Genomic DNA, 18,666 nt, shown 5'->3' with positions numbered 1-18,666 from the left:
TTTGACTCCTGGGACACCAAGTTTATCTGGTATTTCTCTTATCCCACTGTCTACTTATTTTAAGTCTCTTTCGCCATTTCTAACTCTGCTTTGTCTTCAAGAATTTAGAGTATGGAGGATTCACTTTTCTTCTTGTTTTTTATTCTCTTCCCTAGGTGATCTCATTTATTCCCCTGGTTTAAATGAATGAGCAAAAACATATCTACATATTGATGACTTCAAAATGTATATTTTCTGTATCCAGCTATTTTATATCCCCTCATGGATATCCAAAAGGCATACCAGGTTAACATACCCAAAACCAAATGTCCTCACATGCTTTTCTCTAATCTTCCCTGTTTCACTAAAGAGTATCACCATATACTCAATTGTTCATACCAAAAATCTAGGAAGGATGTAATGCCATTTGTCCCTTCATGCTCACATCTAATCCATCAGGACATTGTTAGATCATTTCCCTAATCTGACAAGTTTTTACCCATTTCCCAACTAGCATACTAAATTAAGCTTTTTCATCTTTTACCTGGCTAATATGCTAGCCACCTAACCATCCTTTTGCTTGTATTTCCAACCCTCTAAACAGTCTTGTCCCCAAAATCATGCTGATATTTTAAAACTTTAAACAAGATCCTGTTATTCCCTTGCTTAAAGCACTGTAATGGTTTTATGTGATACATAAATGAACTTCAGATATCTTACTGTCATGTCTAAGATCTGAGTGATCTGGCTCCTGACCACCTCTCTGACTTCACCTTCTATCCTCTGTCAAACTTCCCATTGCTCATGCCTCTCCAGCCTCATAGTCCTTACTTTTTCTCTGACTTGCCCAAGTTATTCCTTCTTAGGAACTATTTCCTTTTTGATTGCTCTTTCTTTCTTTAGAATAGTCACCACTCCCTCCCCACAAATATTTCAGGACTTGCTTAGTTCATCTAGGTCTTTATTTAAATGTTATATTCCCAGATGTTTCACCTGAGTACTAACTTCCTTTTTATGCCTTTTCCTTAGGATTTTCCAGTCTGGATTCCATGCATTGTGATAGTTTCCAAATATTGAGCTCCTTACCTCTTGGGATGGGTAGGCAATGCTTTTATCTTCCTGTCCCCAAGCTACCACAAGTTCCCTCTGACTAGAAACAGCCCTAAACCACTTAACCCAATGTGCTGCTTAAATACTAAGTGTTACTATTTATTATTTGTCATTACATGAGTGAATTTGTGAAGCCTACTGTTTTAGCCTGCCCTATTTCTTTCTTATTGCATTCATTAGTATAAATGACTCAGCCAAATGGAATTGTATCAATCAGCCACATGAAATCATGTTATGTATTTATGTGTTTACTTTCTATTGTCTGCCTTCTCCAGTACTATTTGTACTCTAAAATAGCAGGGATCTTGTTCTGCTTTGTAGATCTCTCTAGCTCAAATGAGAAATTTCTTTTTGTTTTTACTTGGCATTATTGAAATATAATTTATATACTGTAAAATTCACCTTCTTTGGTGTATACTCCTATGAGTTTTGATAAATGTGTAGAATTGTGTAACAAACCCCACAAAAAAAGAAACCTAAAGAAGAGGCCACATCTTCTCTTCACATCAAGATTCTGGCAACAACTAATCTCTTCCTCAATTCTGCCTTTTTCAAAATGTCATATAAATGGAATGACATCAGATATGTGACTTGCAAATATTTTCTTCCCATTCGGTGACCTGTCTTTTCATTCTTTTAATCACTTTTGAAGAGACCATTTCGATTTTGTTGAAGTTCAATTGCTAATTTATTTATTTTGTGAATTATGCTTTTGGTTTCATATCTAAGGTATCTAACCCAAGGTCATAAAGATTTTCTTCTAGAAGTCTTATAGGCTTAATTTACCCAAGTTATTCATTTCATTTTGAGTGAACTTCGGCAAATTGTATCTTTTAAGGGATTTGCCCATTTTATCTATATTGTTGGACTTCTTTGACATGAAAATGTTCATAATGTTCCCGAACTTTTCTTGTAATATCTGTAGTATCTATAATGGTGTTTCCTCTTTCTATTTGTCTGGTTTTTGTTTTTGTTTTCATTTTTCCTTAATCACACTGATTCGAAGGTTTTTTTTGTTTTTGATTTATTTTTAAGTTTTATTGATTTTTTTAAAGGTATAGATTTTGATTTAATTAATTTTCTCTGTTTTCTGCAAATCTGAGTTTCGTCCCTTGCATCAGGTGTCTTACTTTTACTGGCTACCTTTAACTGGGTTCTGTTTGTGGAACTTTGGGGGATTGAGTCAGTCTAGTCAGGGGTTGAGCTGGATTTGGGTTTTATTGTTGCTATTGGTTATATCCAGTGTACATGTCAGATTCCTCTATCCTTAGCCGGTGAGTAAGGTGTTGGAATGGTTGGCCAGAAGACTTTTCTTAATGTTTTTGCTCCACCATCAGCTTTCAGCCTTCCCTGTGTTTCTATGCCTCTGAGATATCTCTCTCTGCTTTCTTCTCCCCGATAGCATTACAGTTCTGTTACTAGTTTTCTGATAGCCAGTTACTTGGTAACTAGTATCAGAGCTGTGTAGGGCACAGAGGGCCCTACAGAGGGCAGTGGTGGAGGTGTGTTATAGTTGCACTGGCCAAGCCTTACCTTAGATGGCCCATACATCCCTGTTTCTCAGTGATCCTTCCCCTTCACCTACTGGTAAGAGACGTTTTATTTTTTTAAGTTTTAATTTAAATTAAATTTTAAGTGTTTATTGAAATTCCTACGGTATAATATTAGTTTCAGGTGTACAACAGAGTGATTCAACACTTTGTACATCACATGCAGCCCTTAATCCCCCTCACCTATTTCACCCATTCCCCCCACTCTCTGCCCCTTTGGTAACCATCAGTTTCTTCTCTGTAGTTAAGAGTCTTGTTTCTTTGGCTGCCTGGGTGGCTCAGTTGGTTAAGTGTCTGACTTTGGCTCAGGTCATGACCTTAGGGTCTTGGTATCAAGCCCCAAGTTGGTCTCCAGAGTATGCTTCTCCCTTTCCTTCTGTGCTTGCTGTCTCCCTCTGTGCTCTCTCTGTTGGTCTCACACACTCTCTCAAGTAAATAAATCAAATCTTTTAAAAAAAAAAAAAAAAAGGAGAGTCTGTTTCTTAGTTTGCCTCTTTCTCCCTTTCTTCCTTTTGCTTATTTGTTTTGTTTCTTGAATTCCAGATATGAATGAAATTATATGGTATTTGTCTTTCTCCGTATGACTTGTTTCACATAGCATAATACTGGCTCCATGGACTATTACTCAACCATAAAAAAGAATGAAATCTTGCCATTTGCAGTGATGTGAATGGAGGTAAGAGACTCCTAATGGTCTGTAATTAGGGATTACAGGAATAATTATGTGTTCTTCCTCAAAAGGGAAAGGTGATTTCTTCCTCTCTCCATTTCTACCTCTCCCTCTTCTCTCCCCTCTTTTTTTTTTCTCTCTTTTCTTGACTTTTCCATAGCTGCAATGGCTTGTGCCTTCAATATGGCAGAGTTTGATATCTTTCCCCCATTCTCTCAAGGTTTTTTGTTTGTTTTTCCTTAGAGGAGAAAAGTTCATTTGGGGTTTTCATGCCTTTTCTGCCATGTGTGTCTCTCACATACTCCAGACTTGAACTATAAAATGTGTATTTCTCTGGTTTTCTCCTGTCTCTGATCTTTTTCATGACTATGATATGAAAATCCATGGAGAAGAATCTGCTAGTAGGTGAGGACTCCCCTTGTGTCTGAATCTCCCAGGCATTATATTACCATGCCAGTCTCTAGTAGACTTCTATAGCAATTCCTTTATAATTTTAACTGAATTGTTCTTACCAGCTGTATGCCAGCATCATCTTCTTCCCATGCTCTTCCAGAGGTGAGCCAGTGGTTCTGTCCTTGTCTCCTTGGAGGTGCTTTTATTTCCATAAGTTGCAGCCAAGTTTTTTGTCCTACAAACTTAACTCTTGCGTGGATTCAAGAAAAGTTACTATTTTATAGATTATCTTGACTTTTTAATTTGTTGACAGCGAACAACTTTTGAGCTTTCTACATTCTGGTTAGAATCCTTCAATCAGGATTTTTGTTTAACGAATGAAGTAAGTGTCATTTAGTTCTTGTCCTTTTTTTTTTTCCCCCTGGTCAAATGCCAATAGTCAGACCCTTCCTCCTATTTGAGATACTGTTATGGTTATATCATACCAGGTTCTCAGGATTTGGGGTTGGGGGGAAGAACACTTTAAAAAATCTGTAGGGAGAGGGGCACCTGGGTGGCTCAGTTGTTAAGTGTCTCCCTTTGGCTCAGGTCATGATCCGAGGGTCCTAGGATTGAGCCTCACATCAGGCTCCCTGCTCAGCGGGAAGCCTGCTTCTCCCTCTCCACTCCCCCTGCTTGTGTTCCCTCTCTGGCTCTCTCTCTCTCTCTCTCTAACAGATAAATAAATAAATAAATAAATAATCTTTTAAAAAAATCTGTAGGCAGGGATTTCTATATCCTGTACTGATGGAGATTATTATTAGACAACCCCCCTCTATTAGTTTTCTGTTGCTTCTGTAAAAAAAAAAAAAAAAAAAGCCACACTTAGTAATTTAAAACAACACAAATGTACTTTTTACATATCAGAAATCTCAAATGGCTTAACAAGTCTGCATTTCTTCTGGAGGCTCTAGAAGAGAGTCTGTTCTCTTGACTTTTTCAACTTCTAGCACCAGCCCACATTCCTTGGGTCATGGTCCTGTATCATTCTGACTGCTTCTTCTGTTGTCACATCTCTGTCTATCTGACTCTGGCCTTCTTTCGCCTCTCATAAAGACCCCACGATTACATTGAGCCTGCCAGATATCTCAGGATAATCTCCTGGTTTCATGATCCTTAATTTATCCACATCTGCTAATTCTCTTTTGCCACATAAGATAACATATTCAAAGTTTCCAGGGATTAGGACACAGATATCTTTGGGGAGCCATTATTTAACCTACTATGCCTTTTGGTAGAAATAGCTATAAAATTTTTATGAAGTATATGATGCCTCTCTACATAGGTCTTAGGCCAGGAGGTAATACAGGACTGAGACCTCTGAGAAGGAATATATATGGCCAACCCTATTATTGCCCTAGGTTTCTGCCTAGATGTACTTTCTGGCCAGTGGCATGGGGAAAGAGAATCCAAGCAAAGCTGAAATGAGAAAAAAAGAGAATGGAATTTAGGGAGGTTGAGGTCTGGCTCTTCCTTATGTTACTTGTCCATCTTCTTTCTTTATCTGTTAAGATCCCTTTGTGTAATTATATGTGTTTCCATCTCAATGCATGTCCAGTTCCTTAACATTCTTTCTTATTACAGGCTTTATATTAAACCAAAATATATATTTTGCATTTACAGTATATGATTATGCATTTACAGTATAAGATTATGTTGTTGCATTTACAGTATATGATTATGCATTTACAGTATAAGATTATGTTGTATGTTCTAAATGTTCAAAGTGAGCACATGAGCATTTTTTATTTTTGTAAGTTTAAAAATCAGCCTTAATGAATCTACTTTTTAACCTTGTGGTAGCCCGCAATTGATATTCTTCTCCTTAGGTCCACGGTCCTTGATAGGAGGGAAAAAAATGAAATCTACCTGATTAAAAAAAGTTTCAAATATACACATGAGACCAATCTGGTTTCAACAAGTGGTTAATTTTTGCCAGATTTAATAAAATCAATTTCATCAGGTCAGGCTGTTTAATGTGCTGTATGCAGAATCACATATAAATACAGACTAGGATTAATATCAAATGTAAATTTAAGAATATAAAACCCATTAACTAAATTTATTCTGCCAGCAATTAAAATATAAAAACAGTTCTTTCAGAATTTCCCGATTACTTAAATTATACTGCTTCTTTGTAACGTGCCTGTAATGATCTTGACTTTTGTAGCACTATTTCTGGGTTCCCATAAAAAGGAGTGACTTTGAATTATCCTTCCCTTAGCAAATTTTCCTACCTAAGCAAAAATTGCCAGTTAGAAATCATTCAGAGATCCAATGGCTGTCATTTGCTTTTCGCCAGTGGAGGGCTCATTAACATAGTCAATTTCCTGTGGGTCTTCCTCTCCTCACCCCCATCCCCATAAAAATAGTTACTCTTTCCTTAACACCTACAGTCATGATTGGCCTACAGCCTCTGGAACCAGACTCCCTGGGTTTTAATCCTCACTTCAAACCTATCTTTGTGATCTTGGGTAAGTGATTTAAACTCATTCTGTCTCAATTTCCTTACAAAGTATATACGTGTTTGTGAGGTGGCTGTGAGGGTCACATGAACAATGACCAAAACTTATAAAGCATTTGGAATCTATCTCCTGTGTAACGAGCAGTCCATCCATGTAGGATATCACTACTGGCACCTGTACAGCTACTCCCCTGACCACCACAACTCTTCCTGGCATTGTCAGTTCGAATCCCCACTATACTCCGGCCAAGTATTGTTTATCTCTACTTGAAGAGGAGGCAACTAAGGATGAATTGAACTGCAGATATAAATTGTTGAGTTGTGATTTGAATACATTTCTATCCACTTTTTTCTACAAAGACTTTTGTCTTCTCAATGTTAATGAAAGGATAGGTGTCATACTTGACTGATTAAATATCTCCTGTATTCCCAGAAAGTTGAAAGAAAGATTGGAATGGGGTCTTCTAGGGTTCTAAGTGCAAACGGGGTGGTTTCTAACCCAGGAAAACCACCTGATGGCAGGTTCTTCTCTAAGCTTGGACACTCTTGGCAGAGCTTTGCAACCGCAGGTGGGGAAAGTGCACAGCAGCTGTTTTGACAGCCTGGTGAGAGAATTTGGTGCCATATGCCAAAACTTGGGGTACAAGCACAGCCTCTTTGGTTGCCTGTATTCATATCCATCTGTTGTAAGTGGCATTTTGCCGAATCACAATGAAGGAACCAACTAAAGAGGATTTTCTGAAAAAGATGCTTTTCTTTTTCTTTCTCTTTCTTTCCTCTCTTTTTTTCTTTCACTCAGAATGTGACCATCTGCTTGGGGTCCAGTGATACTCTGGCTTTATACAGACTATATACAAAGTCACACTGAATTCTTATTCACAGAAATGCCTGATTGATTGAATAATTCTGGAACATACGTAGTGTCAGTTAATTTTCAGAGCTTTCAAAATATTTGCCTAAAAAGTAGAAATGCAAGGGATTAACCTATTTGAAGTCTGGTATATAGTAAGCTATTTGCATATATTATCTTATTTAATCTCCATAATGATTTTGCGTCAAGAATGGATATCTTCTTTTATAATTAGGGAATCCCAGACTCAGAGAGGTCTGTTAACTGGGCCAATGTTATCACCCAGCTAGCATATAGTAAAATTGGTATTGGAATGTAGGTTTTTAAGGTTCTTAGGAGTGTACTGATTCCCGTAGCCTTGACGTCTTTCCCCAGCTAACATCCATGATAAACCATTATATATATATATGTAAAGACTTGTTTCTTTTGTTTTTCCTGTAGCTTTCCACACCAGCTCAATTTCCCATATGATTTGCTAATATTTATAGCTATTTTGGAAGATAAGGTTACCGAATAAATGTTGCTCTTGGCTATAACAGTTTTGATCAAAATAAATAGGAATGAATGCCCTAGCTGCTAGATAGGCATCCTCTGAAGTTTATGGATTGTTTTTCAGTGTTGAACACTGTGTTTTGTTCTTGTTGTTTGTTTGTGTTAAGCTTATTTATTTAAGCAAACTCTACAGCCAACATGGGGCTTGAACTTACAACCCTGAGATCAAGAGCGACATCCTCTGCTAACTGAGCCAACCAGGTACCCTGAGACTGTTTTTACATAAGCAAGTTGGGAAATATAATGGAAGGGTGTGTGTGTGTGTGTGTGTGTGTGTGTGTGTGTGAGAGAGAGAGAGAGAGAGAGAGAGAGCGTGCACACACGTATAAGGTAGGTAATCTCAAGTGAGAATCAAGAGTGAAATAAATCCATATGATATGATATCCTGATTGGGTCCGTAAGCTTGCACAATGGCAAAGAACTTGCCTGAATGGGCCTGAGACATACTTTGTCTGTCTTGAATAATTCAGAGGTCTCTGGAAAGAGGTAAGGCAGACGATGCTAAAACTATAGCAGTGTCACAATCCAATATGTCCACTACAAGTGGATATTTAAATTTAAATTAAGTGAAATTAAACACAATTTAAAACTCATTTCCTCAGCTGCCCCAGCCATATTTCAAGGGCTTAATAGCCATATATTGGAGAATTCACATGTAGACTACTTCCCACATTGCAGAAAGTTCTATTGGATAATGTTGCTGTAGATAGTCAGGTTATTTAGACTTTATGCAGTAAGAACATCAGCTTCTTGGTTGTTGAGGGAGGTAACACTGAAGCAGTGCATTTGTCTCAGTACAAAAGTGGAGATGTCACTTAAAAATAATTCTCTCTTAGCAGTTTTCAAGGGAAATGCTGTTTCATCCTTTCTCTTCCAAGTTAAAAAAAAAAAAGACTAAAGGGATATTAAAAATTGCTTTTCTCTTCCCCATTAGCTTGATACAGTTCTTCTTGACTTACGATGGGGTTGCATCCAAACAGACCCATCATAAACTGAAAATATCGCAACTCAAAAATGCATTGAATACACATAACCCACTGAACATCGTAACTTAGCCCAGCTTACCTCAACATGCTCAGAACACTTCCATGAGCCTATGGTTGGGTGAGATCATCTAACACAAAACTTATTTTATAGAGTGTTCAATAGCTCGAGTAACGAATTGAATAGCGTACTGAAAGTGAAAAACAGAATGGCTGTGTGGGTAGTTATAAGTGGATCAGTTGTTTGTCCTGGTGTTTCCATGGCTAACGGAGACCTGCAGCTTGGCTGCCCCTGCTCCGCATCATAAGAGAATAATGGGCTGCATAGAGCTAGCCCTGTAAAAGGCCAAAATTAAAATTTTGAAGTATGTTTTCTACTGAATGCATACCTCTTTCCAACACTGTGAAGTTGAAAATCCTAAGTAGAACCATTATAAGTCAGGGAGCATCTATAAAATAACAATGAGTAAAATATAGGAAAACATAGACGAATCTGTTTCCTAAAGATGTATGTTTGTGTGTGTGTGTGTGTGTGTGTGTATTTTTTAAATCATGTCCTTTAAGTGAGACCAACAAACCGATGGAATCCCATGGCATCTTAGTTCGGGCTGCTCTAATAAATTATAATCAACGGGATGTCTTAAAGAGTAGTTATTTATTTCTCCCAGTTCTAAAGGCTGGGAAGTCTTAAGATCAGGGTACTGTGGCCAGCAAATCCAGAGTCTGGCAAGCAGCTGTATCCTGTTTGCAGATGGCTATTTTCTCCTTGTAACTTCACATGGTGAAGAACAGAAAGAGAGAAGAAACTCTGTTGTGTCTCTTCATATAAGGGTAAAAATACTGTAATGAGAGCTTTACCCTCATGATCTAATTACCTCCCCAAGGGCCCATTTCTAAAATCTATCACAGTGAGAATTAGGGTTTTAAAATAAGAATTTGGAGGAGAAGGGTACAGACACTAAGTCCATGGCAAATGGGTTACTGCATTGAAGACCTTTGGAAATGTCTGGCACACTGGAGAATTGTTTCAGATGACTTTCCATTTGCCCTCTCTGTACCCCCCTCGCCCCTGAGCTTTCCTAATTTCTGGATCCCAATCATCGGTTTCTATAATCTGCCCAGGTCCTTTGCACTGGCAGGGGGATCTATGTTTTACAAGTTGAATTCTTGTATGATTTTAATGATTCTTGATGGTTTTAAATAGTTTTTTTTTAAAGATTTTATTTATGTATTTGACAGAGAGAGATCACAAGTAGGCAGAGAGAAAGAGAGGAGGAAGCAGGATCTCCACTGAGCAGAGAGCCCGATGCAAGACTTGATCCCAGGACCCTGGGATCATGATCTGAGCCAAAGGCAGAGGCTTAACCCACTGAGCCACCCAGGAGCCCCTCTTGATGATTTTAATGCTACTTGGCCCTCAACTGACACTTCCTAATAAAGAGGAGATATACTCCCTCAAGCCCCCGGACCCCCTGTGTGATGTGCTTCAGCCTTGTCCACTTTTCTTTTTTTAAGATTTTATTTATTTATTTGACAGAGAGAGAGATCACAAGTAGGCAGAGAGGCGGGTAGAGAAAGGAAGGAAGCAGGCTCCCCACTGAGCAGAGAGCCCAATGCAGGAATTGATCCCAGGACCCTGAGATCATGACCTGAGCCAAAGGCAGAGGCTTAACCCACTGAGCCATCCAGGTGCCCTTTGTCCACCTTTTCTAAAGACCCCACTTGGCATGGAAGATGAATGGGACACATAATTCAATCTCTGTTACTATGTGGCAGGGGCCATGGAATGTCAGCAATGGAAACAAACTTAGAGAATTATGGATTTGACCTATAATAGTTGATGAACTGACTGCACTGATTCTGAGTGAAAAGACATGATGTCAGCAGAGTCATCAAATGGAGCTAAATATTTCTTTGTAGTCCCTTGCTTGTGGTTTACCAAAGATAGCTCTTTTTTCTTTCACCTGTCTAGCGATGCCACTTTTAAATGAGACAATTACCCACCAAGCCTCTTTAGACATTAAGTGAAGGAAGGAGATGCTAAAGACATTTCATTTGACTAGGAATGATGCATTCGCATCTCGGCTGCATAACACCAAGCAGGAAAGGGCGTTCATTCCGATGTGCAGTCAATTTTAAGGTTGATATTTCCAAGGATGATTTCCCCCAACTTTATTTCAGAGACGGGTTGAGCACTTGAAATATAAATTTTCTGGAGAGCACTGAATCTGATAAAGAAGCTAGAATTCAAAATAGACTTGGTCCAGGAATGAGAGCAATGAGGGCTTCAAATTGAAATGACTTCTTTATCTATTACCATTGGGTAAAGTTTCCCACATCTGAATAAGCATCATGGAAGCTCAAGGAAGGTGTGGGGTCCTGCTCGACTGTTGAAGCCCACTATTCAGTAGACCTTTTGAGTCTCTCTCATGCGCTCCACACTTTTCTTGGGGAACGTGCACTCACAAAGCTTTTGGTGTGTTCTGAAAGCCCCAAAAGACTTTGAGTCCTTTCAGTAACTAAAAACAACAAAGCAGTGGTTGAGACATTATAAATGAAAAATGAATTTTTTCTAAAAGTATTGTCTTCTGGGGAATAGGCAATAAAAGTACCAAGGGGAGATTAGTCTTCCTGATAAATCTCCTGATGGTATTAACTTATGTGACTATCATTTGTTTTGACATAGGAAACATTGACATGTGGAACACAGTCAATATGGTAACAGAGACTTACAAACAATTAAATAATTGCTTTGTTACCAGAAAGAACTGCACGGATGAGACTTGATATATGATGGCTCTGAATACAAACCCTTCTTAAACATATATTCAGTATGTAGTCAGTGTCCATCACCCTAAGGAGAATCTGGGACAGGGAGTTGCTTGATATTTTGTACATCTTGCAGACTTTATACTTCTTTGAATAAAAGCTCGGTATGGCCTTGAGCCTACTCTAACTTCAGCAGGAATGACTAGCAACCAATGAAACAATATCTGTTTATGAAGGCAATGTTCGAGAGCTACGTGAATAACTCACAGGCTCGGCAGCTCTAGAGGAGCAATCAGTTGCAAGGGTGATTTACTATTTCTGCAAAATGCTCTAACCGCATTAATCTTTGCTTGGAACTGAGTCACTGCAGCAAGTGACACAAGATATAAGTAGCTTCAGTCAGACACTGGAATAGAGTACTGTCAGACAACTTCCAGGGGCTATGATGACTCATCCTGCTACTTATTTTGAGCAGCCCCACAAATACAACAGGAAGGTAAGAAGCAATTCAGTGCCAAGGTGGCAGGTCTTGGACTCATTTAGAGTTTTTGTTCTGTTTTGCTTGTGCCTATACAACTGTCATCCCTAAAATAGGAAAGGTCAAGGGAGAGATGGAGATATGAGTGACTAGTGTCATTTAAGCACTCCGCTGGGGCTACTGCATTGCGCAGCTTCAAAGGGGAACAGCCCTACGGGCTTGGGCAACATGGAGTTTTAGAACAGCATGTCCCTACTTTCGCATCAACATGATGGGACTGGAGGAGGTAATGCTGAGTGAAATAAGTCAAGCAGAGGAAGTCAGTCATATGGTTTCACTTATTTGTAGAACATAAGGAATAGCATGGACGACATTAGGAGATGGAAGGGAAAAATGAACAGGGATTAGAGGGGGGGATGAACCATGAGAGACTCTGGACTCTGAGAAACAAACTGAGGGTTTTAGGTGAGGTGGGGGGAATGGGTGAGCCTGGTGGTGGGTATTAAGGAGGGCACATATTGCATGGAGCACTGGGTGTTATAAGCAAACAATGAGTCATGGAAGACTACATCAAAAACTAATGATGTACTGTATGGTGACTAATATAATAAATAATAATAACAACAACAGGGTGGCCCTGTGTATGTGACATTCTGACACATGTCCTTGAACTACCTTTTTACCTCATCCTGCAGATCCCTTTGTATTTCCCTAACCTGTTCTATCTCTTCATCTCCTCTTCCACTGATGTCTTTCCATCTCTGATATGGGCCTGTGCACACGCATAGGAGGTGGTGAAGGGATACTTAACTCTCTCCTCACATTTTCCCTCTCATGGGGAAAAATAGAGGAGACATAACTTCTGTCTCTTACTCACTCCTCTCTGTCTTACAGAGGGTGAGGGGGTATCATTCAAGTGGTTGGAATGGATTCCATAACCTGAATTAAGGGATAGATTGCTAGGGGGAAGGATTTCTCTTAAGCCAGAGATAACAAGATGGAGATGCATGGGATTCTCAGTCTCTCCATTATCCCTAGGAGACGCATGCCAGTTTAGGCATCTGCAGAACCCAGAATGGGAACTGCTCCAGTGGAGGGCCCCCCCCCCCACCAACCCCAGCCTGACCTATGGGTGCCACTTTTTATAATAGAAGCATGAGAAAATTACCTTGTCTATGGGAAGCCCAGGTCACTTGGCACTGCACAGTCTGGATTTGTAGAGCTTCTTATTTACAATATTTTCTGGGAAAGCCAGTTACTCTGCACCTGAAACTTGGGGTCTGTGGGATGATGCAGTCCCACAGACCATAAAAACAAAGTGGTTCCAGTCCCAAGGGAATTGGGACTTGAAGGTTTCCCCTTTTGCTAGAAGGAAAGTGAGCCCTCAGATTCTAACTAGCTTGTTATCTAAGCAACGTAGGTTCATGTTTGGACAAATTCTGCTCTTTGAATAACATTCCCTGGGGGAAGAGGGAATGGTTATCTAATTGGTGAATTTGGAAAATAGAGGCAGGGATGTGTAGCTTAATATGTTTTTTTTTTTTTTTTTTTTTTTTTTTAAAGGCTTCTTCTTTCCTTGGTAATAAGGGTTCTTTCCTCATACATGGACTTTATTTGTCCATTGAAACTGTGTTCTCTGGAAGTTTGTTAGTTACCTATTCCTGCCTAACAGACTACCTCAAAACTTGGTGACTCTCACATTTATTATCACATAGTTCATGGATCAGCAATCTGGGTTTGGCTTATCCTCCACTTTAGAGTCTCTTATGAGTTAAAATTAAGGTATTGGCCAGAGCTACAGTCTTCTCAACACTGATAGGGATTATTAGAGGCAGGGATGTGTAGCTTAACTTCCTTTTTTTTTTTTTTTTTTTTTTTATGCATTGTTAGCCACTAGCCAGAAACCACTCTTGGGTCCTTTCTTTTTCTTTCTTTCTCTTTCTCTGCCCCCCCCCTTTTAAAAAATGTTCTTCATTTAAGAGAGAGCAAGAGAAAGCACACACAAGCAGGGGGGAAGGGCAGATGGGGAGGGAGAGAAAGAATGTCCAGCAGACACTGTGCTGACCACAGAGCCCTATGCCTGGTTTGATCTCATGACCCTGAGATCATGACCCAAGCGGAAATCAAGAGTCTGACACTCAACAGATTAAGCTCCCAAGGTACCCCCACTCTCAGGTTCTTCTTATGTGCTCTTCTCCGTAAGACAGCTCTCAACAAGGCTGTTTGTTTCACTAAAACAAGGAAGCTGAGAAGAGCCAGGAGGAGAAGGAAAGAACCAACACAAGATGGAAGTCAGAGCTTCTTTATAAATCAGCCTCAGAAGTGACATCCTATACTTGCATTCTCTTTATTAGAGGCAAGTCTGTAGGTGAGCCCGCACTCAGGAAGAAGGGATTACACAGAGGTATGGATATCAGGAGTAAACCAGATGCATAGAGGCATACTGGCATCACTGGGAGCCGTCCCAGAACTTTCCTACCATACGAGAGTCTCAGAAAATACTTCATGGCCTCACCTCTACATCACTTCAGCCTGGTAGAGCCTTTAGCAGTAGTAAAGCTGGTATTTTTATCTCCATCAGTCTATCTCCAAGTCTGTCTCTGAATTTGAATTCAGAGTGAGTGACAGCATGCTTGTTCATACTTTTTTCTCTTCCTAGATTTGTTTCTTCCTCATCCACATTGATAAAACTCACTGGCTTTTCAAGATTCAGATTTAATATCTTTGTCTTTAAAAATTTTTTATGATGGGGCACCTGGGTGGTTCAGTGGGTTAAAGCCTCGGCCTTCAGCTCAGGTCGTGGTCTCAGGGTCCTGGGATCGAGCCCCGCATTGGGCTCTCTGTGCAGCGGGGAGCTTGCTTCTTCCTCTCTCTCTGCCTACTTGTGATGTCTCTCTCTGTCAAATAAATAAATAAAATCTTAAAAAAAAAAAAAGAATTTTTTATGAAGCCCCAAGGAGCCAATACAAACACACATCAGTTTCTGGAGGTATTATCTAAGTGTGAAAGAAAAGACAGCTGGAGTTATTTTCCTTGAACTCAGTAGAGAAGCACTTAGAGACAGGGGATGGGTATCCTTTCAGTCAATGCCACTCCTAACGCAGCCTCTGAAGGTGAAACCCAAGGCACTCTCTTTTTTACATCTATATTTTTTTAGCTTGTCTTTTTTTTTTTTTTCAGCTTTATTGAGATATAATGGCATGTAACCTTGTACCAGTTTAAGGTGTACAACATGATGATTTTATGCATACACAGATAGTGAAATGATTATCACAGTAAAGTTAATAGATCCATTGCCATACATTTTGACTCTGGGTGTGTGTTGAGAACTTTTAAGATCTTACTTTCAAAGCAATAGTCAAGTGTACAATATAGTATTGTTAACTATAGTTACCATGCTCTACAGTGAGTTCCCAGGCCTTATTTATCTTGTAAACTGAAGTTTATGCCCTTTGACCAACATCTCCCATTTCCTCTACTCTCCCCCAAGTCACTAGCAGTCACCATTCTACTTTCTGTTCATAGGACCTCAGGTTTTTGTTTGTTTGTTTTTTGGATTTTTGGTGTTTTGTTTTATTTTGGTTTTTTAGATTCCACATATAAATGAGATCATATAGTTTTGTCTTTATCATCTGACTTATTTCACAACCAAATTACAGGTTCCTCCAGTGGTATAACCTTGCTCCTTTAAGATGAAGTGACTGTTTACAATGGCCCTCTTCCTTACCTCCACATGATGGGGTCTTAGGGTGCTCCAGCTTTTGTGGGGTGAGCAGTGATAACTCGTTACCCCTACTGCATCCATTCTGTAGATGGATGGAGATGAGGATAGGCTCTAATTAGTGTCTGGTATTGCTTTTTAGGTAACGTATATTTTATACCCATACTAAGGGAATAATATCTTGTTTATTACATGAAACCTACTCAGCTCTTAAGAGTCAGCGGCTTATTATTGAGGTGTCCTTGATTTCTTATCTGCTCAGATTGGACCCTTTTGGAATAATAAAGCACCTCATTAGCTTTTTAATATCTGTTCTTGCTATTTCCATGAATGTGTGTCAGTCCTGATTTAGCATTTAACTTCAACAGTCCTATTCGGATGGATGAAATGTGTGTGTGTATGTGTGTATGAAAAGGATTGCCAATTTTTCCTACCATATTAGCAAGCAAACAAAAATTAAACTGTATTCAATGAAGTAAAATAAGGAGAGAACATGAAAGAGAATAGAAGGAAGAGTTTCACAAAGGGGAATAACATACTGCAGGCAATAAAATGGAAATAAACTTGAGTGATCAAATGCTTGTCTGACAGTGAGACTATAAGGTAATACTTATATCAATTACACTAATAAATTTAGGCTCCTAGATTAAATGGTCAATTTAAGGAAACCATAATTGAACAAAATTTCTTAAGGCAGTTGATTAAAACTATAATCAGGAGACAAAATTGAAAAGTTGTAATTCTAGATTTCACCCTACACACAATTTTATTTGTGCATTTCCATCAAGTCTACAAGGAACTGTTAATTTTTATGCTGAAACAATTCCAGAGCCTAGGAAAAGTTCCCAAGGTTATTTACTATAGGTTATATTGCATGCATACCAAAAGCAAACACAGATACAATACTAGGGAAGAAGACCAGAGGGCAAGGTTTCTAAATTGGCATAAGCACAGGTTATGAAAAGCAGCTCATTACAATGATGCAGATGCCTAACAGCTGGTGGCTAGGAGGGAATGAGAAGACTTTGTACTTTGGCTAAGGAGATGAGCTTATTCAAATTTTGATTGTGATACTGAAAAAGGAAGCACTATGTAATTATATGGACAAATACATTCTTTTGGTCATTAATTTATTTTATAAAAGGAACTATGTACACTTGATTCAATCCCATTAATTCCCCTACATGAAAAAGAAAGCTGTTACTAACCAGCAGTCCGTCTTACAACACAGGGCATTTTAGAGTCTGAGAAAATGGCAGCAAAAGTGGTGAAGTCAGAGAGAAAGTTCAAAAGCAGCAGCCTTGGAGAACTAATTAAAATCTTACAAATGTAAGTGAAGTAAAACTTCCAAGTAGGAAGGTTTGCTTGAAGGAAGGCTTGAAGGATTAATTAAAATCTTACAAACTGGGTTAAGCATAACTTCAATTAGGGAGGAATGGCATAGATTACAAGGCTGTAGAAGGATAAGGCTTTAGCCTAAGGGGCATCAAGAGAAAAGAACCAGGAGGGACATTCACAGAAGAAACAAAGACCAATTTGAGGAAGGGTAATTATTTTATATAAAAGGATTGGGTTTTAGCCCTTCCTATTAGTTAAATGAAGAAAGGCTTGGCTGGATTTGTTCTTAGCACAGAATATGCATGGAAAGATGGAAGACTGAGAGGGTGGGTCATGGGGACTATGATTAAGTGTAGAGTAATGATTAGATAAGAGGCCATGACTGCCTTCCAAAAGAAATACCCAGGAAGGGTATTGTTCAGACTTAACATGAAACTAAGTAAACAGATTCAGAGAAGTATAATGGTCAATTTACATGTTCAAGGTGGCTTGGACAAAACATTATTGAGGGTATTTTAGATAAGATTAGCATTTAAATGTGATGGACTTTGAATAAAGCAGTTAGCCCACAGTATGTGGATGGGCCTTATCCAGTCAGTAGAAGGCCTGCATAGAACCAAAAGATTGGCCTCCCCTGAGGAAGAGAGAATTCTCCAGCAGACGGTCTTCACAGATTTTCTGGGTCTTCAGCCTGCTGGAACACCTTGTAGCTTTTGGGTTTGCCAGTCTCCATAATCACATGAACCAGTTCTTTATAATAAGCCAACCCCCGTATCTCTATCTTACTTTCAGCATAGATAAAAATATACAGATAAATATTAGTTACAAGTACACACTCACATTCTATTGGCTCTGTTTTTCTAGAGAATCCTAATACATGAAATAAGTAAACAATTATTTCTGATGTTAGAAGCTTAGATATAACCAGTAACCAGTAAGATTATAGGAGTGAGGGCACCTGGGTGGCTCAGTGGGTTAAGCTGCTGCCTTCAGCTCAGGTCATGATCTCAGGGTCCTGGGATGGAGTCCCGCATCGGACTCTCTGCTCAGCAGGGAGCCTGCTTCCCTCCTCTCCCTCTGCCTGCCTCTCTGCCTTCTTGTGATCTCTGTCTGTCAAACAAATAAATAAAATAAAAAAAAAAATTATAGGAATGAGAGTTTTCTTTCTTTCTCTCCCCTCCTCTCCCCTCCCCTCCCCTCCCCTCTCTTTTCCTCTTCTTTCCTCTTCCACACATGCTAAAAATGCAAGTCTAAAAATGGTTGGTGAGGGTAAAAATTATAATATTTTTCTATTCAATGTAGCTTCTGAGTTTTTTTTTTTTTTAAAACACCCAACACAGCAGTATATATTGTTTATAGATTCCTATGTTTACTTTAAAAGTCAAAAGGCTTGTGTAGGATTAGTACACACAAACTTCAGGGCATTAGTTAGCCCTGGAAAGGGAGGAGAGGGGAACAGAGGAGTGAAGGAGAATGAGGTTTTGTTGTTTTTTATAATATTTCATTTATTTTAAAATAGGGGGCTATGAAAAGCAAATAGTACAAACTATTAATATCTCTTTAATCTCAGATGTAGATGCATGAATGATTGTAGCATTGTTTTCTGTACTTTGGTGGATGATTAAAATATTTTATAATTCAAATGAAAATAGTATATGAAGAAGAATACAACCAGGATGGAAAGTAGATGTGAATCTTTTTTTATTCTTATTCTGAGGAACAACTACCAAGGCAGGCATTCACTGACCAGCTCTGGTGTACTATTAGTTG

The sequence above is a fragment of the Mustela putorius genome, unplaced genomic scaffold (assembly GCF_011764305.1).
Source record: "Mustela putorius furo isolate JIRA1106 unplaced genomic scaffold, ASM1176430v1.1 tig00003962_pilon_pilon_pilon, whole genome shotgun sequence".
In the NCBI taxonomy this organism is placed as follows: Eukaryota; Metazoa; Chordata; class Mammalia; order Carnivora; family Mustelidae; genus Mustela; species Mustela putorius.
This window is presented reverse-complemented; position numbering follows the sequence as displayed.